Source organism: Triticum aestivum, chromosome 1A (assembly GCF_018294505.1).
Source record: "Triticum aestivum cultivar Chinese Spring chromosome 1A, IWGSC CS RefSeq v2.1, whole genome shotgun sequence".
Taxonomy (NCBI): domain Eukaryota; kingdom Viridiplantae; phylum Streptophyta; class Magnoliopsida; order Poales; family Poaceae; genus Triticum; species Triticum aestivum.
The window spans coordinates 515,083,346-515,093,323 of record NC_057794.1 but is presented as its reverse complement, the minus strand read 5'-3'; the positions used below and the strand labels follow the sequence as shown (position 1 = coordinate 515,093,323).

Here is a 9,978-nt window from a genome sequence, read left to right as displayed (position 1 = left end):
GCCTGAAAAATCTTGCCCTTCCTTACCACTAGTAGTAAAGTTCATAAAAATTTCGTTGCCTGACTTAGTTAGCTGGTAATTAAGGGCATTTTAATTGGCGGTGGCAACCTTTCCTGATGACTTTTATGCCCTTGTATTTGTATTTCCATTTCTTATACCTATTTTAAACAGGCCATATTGCCGTAACAAGCCTTCCTAGAGAGAGAAGAACATAGACAAGTATGACCCTTGTCATTGTCCCATCTCAAAAGTTTGCTGGACAAGGAGTTCCCTGGTCGTCCATACTACTGACAAGGAGTTCCCCAGTCAGGAAGTCACTATGATTTTTCCATGATGTGTGAAAAGATAAGCTGAGATCAGCATGTAATCTTCATAGGCTAGAGGCGGAGTAGTCCATACCTAACCAATATTTTTCAGCACCTACGGCCATTGACGTACAGGTCAATAACGCTAAACCTACAAAGAGTAGTGTACAAACGTTTTACAGGTAGAGGAACAGGAAACACGGCCAGCCTGCAATTACCACCACCTCCTTCTCCTGCCCTCTATTCGATTCCCTGGTTAATTGGCACCCTTCGGTCGGTCGGAGAACTGAAGATGGAGCTTGGAGGATGTAGTCGCTGGCATGACGGAGTTTGTTGTTCTTCTGGGTGGGTGCGACCGTATGCTGCGTCGACCATACGATGCGTATCTGTACAATGACAACATCATGTTCGGACGACATGCTGAGAAGCAGAAGCTCCTGAACTTCGTGCTACAGCATGGCTCTCCTGGTGACGCGCCTGCTGTTCTCCCGGTCATCGGTGCTCCTACGGCCGGGAAGAGGACCCTGGTCGCCCATGGATGCAAGGACGAGAGGGTCCGCTCACACTTCTCTTCGGTTCTGCACCTGAATGGGGATTCCTTCTCTAGATTCGCAGACCATGATCGTAGCCTCTTGCCAGGCAAGATACTGGTGGTTGTTGAGCTTGTTCCAGATGTCGACGAGGAGGATTGGGCCAAGTTCTGTTCATCCGTTGCAACAAGCATGGACAGTGGAAGCAAGGTGATCATCATCAGCCGGCTTAAAAGTACAGAACGACTAGGAACCGTTGAGCCAATCTTCCTCAACAACCTGTCATATGAGGAGTTCAGCTACCTCTTCAAGACACTCTCGTTCAGGAGCGCGAACCCGGTACAGCACCCGCGGTTAGCATGGATTGCAGACGAACTGGCCAGAGAATTCCACTCGGAATACTCACTTGGTGATGCGAACATATTTGCGGACTTAATGAGAAGGAATCTGAACGACCGTTTCTGCCTCGGCATGCTGAGCAGGCTGAGAAAGGCCATTGAGAGGAACCTCTCCATGTTCGGTAAGCATCCGAGGTCCCTCTTCCAGAGACGCCACCAGATAGATATTACGGAGTTCCTCTTGCATCCTGCTGCTTCTCCACTCTGCATCGTGCCTTCCTGTACCAGCGGCAGCAGCCGCACTGAGGTTGCTGTGGGAAGGGAGTTTCTGCCGAGGGTAAGGCTTGGGGATCTGCTGCTGGATCCTGGAGTCCGGCCGCAAGGGGATTTCAATGTAGTTGCGTGGGAGTCAAGATTGCCGCCTTATACCTCGTTTGTTCATTTCGCTACAAGTGGAAATGGTGCTCTAGGTGCGGCGGAACAGAGTACTCCCCTGTCTGGGAGGAAGCGTGCAGCGGTGCCTTTGTAAGGCCTTTTGATTCAGACGATTTCTACGGGGATTTTGTACAGTTGGAATCTCAAGTATTCGCTCAGATTAGAAATAGATAACTCAAATATTGACATGGTCTCCGATACACATCTTTTGATCATGGAATGCTATTTTTTTATTAAAAAAATAAAGTTTTAATGTACCATTTTCATTCAATCAATACAATTTTTTTTTTGGATATATATTTGTAGTGAAAGTTAGAAAATATTGAATGCAAGCCTTCTAGGAAGTCATGTATTTATAACCTGTATTGTGTGTGTGTAAGATGTTTGGTTTGTAGGATTTTATCTCGTAGGAATTTTATCCAAAGAACCATATGTATTGCATTTCTTACAAAGTTTTTCATTAAAGTAAACCTCTTGGAAAAAATTCCTTTTTCGGTGCACCCGGTTTTTCATTACAGTAAATCCCGGCATCCTGGTTTTGTAAAGTTTTTCCTCCTACTATAATAAAAAGCCGGAGCACCTGCTGTTCCGGTCTGAAAAAAAATTAACCATTGGTACTGTGTGTCACTTCCTCTGTCTCCAGTAAGGCAGGATGTGAGGAAGTCAGCTCCGCTCTGGTGCCCGGATGGTGTTCTGTGAAATGACCGTCAAGCCACCAATACTTTCTCTGGAGGGCTGACGATGTGAGCTTGCTGGCCTGCCGCGCCACCGAGGTCAGCACAATTTCAAGTAAATTTGGGTCCTTGCATTGGTTCTCTCTTCTGGTCAGATACGACTAGAAACTGGCAAGTAGCAATGCCCTAAAATTTTGTTGTGTGACTTGGTTAGCACATATTCTCTCACTTCGTTAGCTGGTAATTGAGGGCATTTGCTGAACTAACCTTTTTCTGATGGACTTCTATTCACTGGCATTTTCATTTATTATACCTATTTTATGCAGGCCATAAATAAACTCGGACGCTTTTTCCCTGACAAGGGTGTTACAGTTTTACCATTGGGGCAGCTTGGAACGGAGAGTGCACCAAGTGAATAAATTGTGTGTAAGGCGGTAGCCTTGATTCCCATGAAATTAGCCTAAAATCTCCTTTGGGTAAGACAAGGTGACCTGCTGCTGATATTAAGTCCCCAAACATAATCCTAGGTAGACCATCTTCCGGAGCATTAGCCATACCGATAGCACAGTCTACAACACGCGATGGAGCAGCAGGAGACAAAATGTTTCCGCCGATTAGGTGCACTGGGTGACCTTGATTCAGAAGCACCTGTGGATGGGCGCCAAAATAAGAAATGTTCGCCTTGACCATATCTCTGACCGCGTTCAACCTGTACATCCAGAAACGGGCAACTAGATTTTTCCTCGGTGCATCTGCAAGCACATTTGCTAAGGTGAGTGACCCTCCCAACACCTTGACAAACTCTTCCACCATCGCGACTAATCGCGGATAATCTGTCGGGTCCGCACTTCCGAATGCTAGGGTCTTGAACAGGTACCTGAATTCTTCTAATGCCAAACATTTCAGTGATATAGGTTTAACGGTTCCAAACTTCTCTAGCTCTGCGAATTTACCTAAGATCATGACCTTGCTTCCTCTGTCCATGTTCATAAAAAAATGATAGAATCTTGTCCAGTCATCTTCATGTATATATGAAACAAACTCAATAACTACCAGTATCCTCCCTGACAAGCTTTCATGGTGTGTCATTCTGAAAAGATCATCTCCATTTAGGTGCAAAATCATAGAAAAGTTAGAACGCACCCTCTCATCGTCGCATACATGGGCGACAAGAGTTTTCTTCCCAACTCCAGGGCCACCAATGATTGGAAGCACGGCCGGAGAACCACGGGTGTTGTGGTGCAGCAAGAACCTGATGATCTGCTGCTTCTCGACATGGCGACCAAACATGAAGTTGTCGATGTAAAATATGCGTCATAGGGTCGACGGGAGATGCGCTCGCATCCCCCCAAAAGCACGACAAACTCCGCCATGTTAGCAACACTAGCCTCTAGGTTTTGCAGCGCGCTTTGCAACTCCGGATTGAGAACCTTGTTTGTTGCACGAGTACCGATTATGCGAGAACGTTTGCAAGGAGTAGAAACAGATAAGGCGAATGCGTCACATACCAATTCCTCGGCAACATCCTTGTGTTTCCCATACTTGATGGTGTCAAGCGCATGGTGGCCTTGGTACATGGCTGTCGCTAGGGTCTTCAGCTGTATGAGCATACAAGAGTTGGGCCCCCCCCCCCCTCCAGCACTGTAAAAAAGTTTTTTACTACTAGTTTCAAAGCCCAACTCAGCCACTTGCAAGCCCAACCTAATAGATATTCGCATGATACAGGCTTTGAGCCCATCCTTCAGTTTCTGTCTAGATTCGCCACTGTGTATGAGCATACAAGAGTTGGTGATGTACCGCGAGTCCGCCTCCTCGACGACCATGCCAACTCTCAGCAAGAGCTGTTGCAGCCTCTCCACCTTGTCCTCCAAGCACGCGTGATCTGCGTACTTGTTCATCAGGAAAGAGATGAAACGGTTCGAGAGATCACCTGCGACAGCGGCTATGACAAGATCCATCTTGCGATGTGCTAAGGTAGGTGGTGTATGAGGGCAAAAAAACGCAGTTTATATATAGACGCACGGTATAAGTCACTGATATATTCTGTATATATGTGAACGATATTCCGGTCAATAAACTCCCTTGGTCAGGTACGATGTCTGCGTTCACAGTTGATGTCCTGGACAGGAACCTGTTTTATTTATAGTCAACCTCTGAGCCTACGGCTGCTACTCCATCACAGGAAAAAAGAAAGACTATGGCATGGGAGGAAACTTCTGAGCTTTCAGCAAGCTAGATGCAATTCGTCAAGGTCTTGTCCAAACTGCGGTCTGCCTTTTAAAGGTAATACATTCAAGTCGCTATTTTTATTTCCAACTTACTTGGTTCCTTTTGAAGGCGCGTTGAGAAAAAAGAGTAATCTTCACCTTTTATTTCCAACTTACTTAGTTTCTCGCTCTTTCTTACCGCTAGTAGTCTAGTGCTATACTACTATTAGTAAAGGCAATGAATTTTTTGGTGCCTGACTTGGTTAACTGGTAATTAAGAGCATTTGGTTGGCTGAGGCAACCTTTTCTGATGGACTTATGTGCCCTTGTATCTCCATTTCTTACACCTATTTTATGTAGACCATGTTGCCAAAACAACCCTTTTCTGAAGTATGACTGTATGACCCTCCTCATCAGAAAAGTTTGCTGGACAAGGAGTTCCCCGGTTCGTCCATACTACAGACTGGCTCTTCCAGGAGTCAGGACTCAGGACTAGTCTATATCCACGTGAAACACCCCAAGTTAGCTGCTCTTGCCTGAAGGAATTTTGCTCCTGTGAACGAATCGGACCAAACCATTTTCATCTCCTCCCTCGCACTATCGCTGCTCGTTGGATTTGTCAATACTCACTCGCTCGTTCGGTATGTTATTTATTTATTTATTTATTTTTATTTTTCGTTTTATTTTCTTTTTCATTACTTTTTTTGGTATTCTGTTTTTATTTCTTTTTTATTGTTTTTAATTTTTTTTACATGGATCTTACCAGTTTTCTTTGCTTCTCCATGGATTTCTTTGTTTTTCATCGATTTTCTTTATATATTTCCTTGTTTTCACCAGGTTTTTCTTTTCTCAAGTTTTTTTCTTTATCGTTCTCCTCGGTTTTTCTTGTTTATATGATTCCTTTTTCTCTTTTGCACTGTTTTCTTTTCTATGTTTTCCTGTTTTCTTTTCTGTTTTTTTCTTCTTTTTTCTTTGTTTCCTCGTGAATTTCCACGGTTTTCTTCGGGTTTCCATTTTTCTACGTTTCTGAGGTGTTTCTTTCTTTAGTTTCTTTGGTTTTCTTTATTTCGTTTTTCATCAGTTTTTTTGTTTTCTCTCAGTATTTGCTGTTGTTCTATACACATTTTTGGTATATATCTAATACATTTTTCTAATAATAGTCATTTCAAAAATAAAGGATCAACAAAATTGAATACATGGTCAACATTTTTTCTATACAAATTTAACATTTTTCCAATTCTAGATTAACATTTTTCAAACAAAAGTTTAACATTTTCTTAATACATGGTCAACATTTTTATACACATTTTAAATATTTTTCAAATACAAGATTACAAAATTTTGAATACATGGTCAACATTTTTCCATACATATTTAAATATTCTCAAATGCTTGATTAACATTTTTTCAATACAAGATTAATAATTTTTAATACATAGTCTACATTTTTTCTCTACATATTTAACATTTTTCAGATAAAATTAATATTTTTTAATATACATGGGTAACATATTTTCTACACACATTTAACTTTTCTTAAATGCTTGATTCATATTTTTCAAATAGTTTTTTTTCAAATGCTTGATTAACATTTTTAAATAAATGATCAATTTTTTCACACGAAAAGAGAAAAGAAAAAACAGACATAGCGCGCCTAGGCCAGCCCATTTAGGGGAGGATGTATCTGGTGTAACGGAGATTCTTGTGCTACCAAGCACCAAGGTCAAAAATTTAGGCAAAAACTTTCCAAAACTTCTGAAAACAAATGAGTACGCAAACACAATATGTCATATAATTTAAGCTAAAAATTTAGCTCGCGCCTCGAGATACAAAAAACAACAATCATGAAATTTCGAAAAGTGGAACTTGATACAAATTTTCTGGAATGTGGAACAAATTTTGAAACTTTGGAAAAACGAAAAATGAAAAAAATAATCAAATTCTGATTTTTTTGAAAACACAAAAAAATTGAAACTCTGAACTTTTTTGAAAAGACGACCATTTTTTTGAAATTTTTGACCTAATCTGAAAAATATGCATAAATAAATATGTTGACATCTTTTGAAATCAGCTACTTTGAAGAAAAAAGAAACAGAAATAAAAAGAAAAAACAATTCATGAATCGTCTACAAGGTACCCGAATATGTTTATGTTGATTGATAATGACAGAAATTGCAAATAATAGAAGCATACAAATTAGCAAAAAAAAAAAAACAAACTACGTGCTCACGGATGCACTCGTCTGGCCTAGTCTGGCACACTTCTCTTAACTGGTGGTTTTTTAAACTATGGATAAATGATCCCAACTTCTTACAGCAGCCTAGCCAGACATATCAGGCATCCATGTCAAGTTTAAACGATTTCCGACACCGTTTACACATTACGACACGTCCGGACATTTATTAGTCCCTTTGATCGAGAGAACTCCAGAAAATGCAAAACTTGTCAAAAATCCAAACAACTTCGCATGATGCCTTGAATTGGTCACTAAAGTTGATGGGAAAAAATTGAGGCCATTTAATAGATGTCTACAAACAATGTGTTTTCAAATGGACCATTCTGGCCTACCCAGACACCCTGTGTTAAACATGATTAATTTTTTACACATCCTTGAAATGACCTTAATTTTTGAAGTAGATGTTAGGCATCCATGCCTGATTTAAACGACTTTCAACACCGTATGAAAGTTGCAACACGTGTGGCCATTTATCGATGTTTTTTAACAGAGAAAACTCTAGAAAATGCAAAACTTATCAAAAACCGAAACAACTTCGCATCGTACATTGAATTGGTCATACGAGGCCATGAAAAAAATTGACCACATTCAAGGGATGTCGAGAAACGAGGTGCTCCCAAACGGACCGTTCTGGCCTACCCGGACACTCTCCGTTGAACATGGTATTTTTTGAAAATCTCATGACTGACCCCAACTTTTGCCATCAGGTGGGATGCCATGTAAGGCATCTATGTCTAGTTCGAATGACTTATGACACCGTATGCATGTTGCAACACATCCGACCATTTATCGGCATTTTTTCTCGAAAAAACTCTAGAAGATACAACACTTGGTGAAAAAACAAAAAAACTTGGCGTCGTGACTTGAATTGGTCATACAAGGACATGGAAAAAAATTTAGGGCAATTTGATGGATGTAAAAAAAGTGCTCTTGAACGGAACCTTTTAACTTACCTAGACACCCTACGTTGAACATGGTGTTTTTTTGGAGGTCATTGAAATGATCCTAACTTTTGCCACGAGGTGGGCATGCCCATGGTAGGTATCCATGTCAGGTTTGAATGAATTCTAACACAGGATGCATGTTGCGACACGTCCAACCATTTATCGGTCTTTTTTCACCGTGAAAACTCGAGAAAATGCAAAACTTGTCCAAAACCCAAACGAATTGGCATGGTGCTTTGAATTGGTCATACAAGGCATGATAAAAAATTGGGACATTAAAGGATGTTGAGAAATAACGTATTCTCACATGGAGCCTTCTGGCGTGCCCAAACATCCTATGTTGAACATGGTGTTTTTTGAACATTACTAAAATAACCCCAACTTTTGTGAGCAGGTGGGCGTGCCCATAGTTAGCATCCATGCCAGGTTTTACAGGGAAGTATTTAAAACCATAACACATACATATAACTATTATTTTAAAATTTTAACATAACTAATAACTAACAATGGGAAAATCCTATGTGACGCTCTCTACGTCGTAAAGTCGACCGCACGCACAGGGCAAACCCCCCAACACGAGAAATGGGCCGGCCCACTACACCAGAACCGGTTTTTTCTTTTACGGTTTTTCTAGGTTTTCATTTTCCCGTTTCTGTTCCTTTTTATTTTATTTTTATTTTTTGTTTTTTGTTTTTTTCTTCAATATTTTTTGTTTTCAAAAACTGTTGACGTTTTTTAATTTTCAAACAAATATTCTCGCTTAAAAAATCAATATTTCAGAAAAGTTTGTTTTTTTCAAAAGTTGTTGATAACTTCAACAAAATTTTGTCTTTTACAAAAGTTGTTCATGTTTTCAAATATTTCACAAAAACAAAAAAAGTGTTCGCCCTTTTCAAAATTTGTTCAGAATTTCCAAAAATTGTTTGCATTATCAAAAAAATCATGAATAAAAAAATGTTTGGGAATTTAGTATTGTGGCTACAGCTCCCGCTTTGTCTGCTATATTGCGGCTACACCTTTCGCTTCGGGAATTTTCTATGGCAGCCTCCTCTCCTGCTCGCAACATTGGCCGTTGCTAATTCCAGCTTCTGGGCTTGCCCACCGCCGCGAGTCCCGAGTAACATCTATGCCCTGCGTCGGACGCATCTTTTGGGCTTCTCAGTCACAATATCCTCCACCGCCAGTCACATCTTATTTGCTCACCCCTAGCCGCCGCTCCCAGGGTTGTTGGTCGTATCACAGCCAGTCACATCTTCTTGGCTCACCCCTAACCACATCTTCTAGTGTCGCCGTTCGCAACTATCCTAGGCGCCGATTGCAGTTAGCCCATGCGTCAGTTGCAACTTCCACCATAAGTCATTGAACGCCACGACGACGAAGCATACGCCCAGGTCGCAACACCACATCCGACTGGTTCCAGCATGTGGCGGCCATGGTCGTAGCATCTCTCGACTTCGGCTCCAGCATGTGGTGGCTGCAGTCGCAGCATCATAGCCGGCTGGTTCCAGCATTCGGCAACCGCAGTTGGAACACGCGGTTCCCCCCATCACAGCACCCCGTTAACATCATACTAGCGTCCCCCATCACTGTCGTTGTAGCTCATGTGTGCCGGAGGGGGGAAATGAGGGTCTGATTGTTGTCGTATTTGCCGCCCACGGTGGCTCGTCCCCTAGTTGCATGCTGCAGTGCCTCGCTACCCCAGAGGTGGCTTGCAGTAGGGCCTCATCACGCCGCTCACCGGCGCGCAACAGCAGGCAACAATGAAGAAGACGAGATGCGGCAAAGATCGAGGAAAATGAGCGACAGATTAAATGAGTGGAGGAGACAATGCCGCGAAGGAATAATGTAGGAGAGGGTCGAGCATGCATGAACCCCACAAGGGGAAGCTGCGCGTGGGCTACAGAGATGCATGTCGCATAGCGCGTACACCGGCGTGATGCCAGCCAGTTGGCCCGTTACAAACATTTACTCCCTCTGGTCCTTTTACTCCGCATATAAGATTTATCTCAAGTCTAAGTTTGACCAACTTTATGAAAAAAATATGAACAATCATAATACGGAACCAATATCATTATATGCGTCATGAATTCAAATTTCACATTGTATAACTTTAATATTTGCAGATGTTTATATTTTTTAATCTAAATATGGTCAAACTTTATGAAGTTGAGAAACCGAGCGCTGAGATTCGTGCCGGGCGGCGGACCTGCCGATGTGCGTCTCCTGAGCCCTGATTCGCGGACGGAGACACTCTCCCCAGCCCACCGCGCGAGAACACTACAGAGTAGAGCAGGTAGCCGTTCCCCACC

General features: G+C 42.0%; 1 pseudogene; it reads right to left on the bottom strand.

Moving 5' to 3' along the window:
• Positions 1–2,595: 2,595 nt before the first annotated feature.
• On the bottom strand, positions 2,596–4,240 carry LOC123041041 (putative disease resistance RPP13-like protein 1; annotated as a pseudogene).
• Between the last annotated feature and the right edge of the window lie 5,738 nt (positions 4,241–9,978).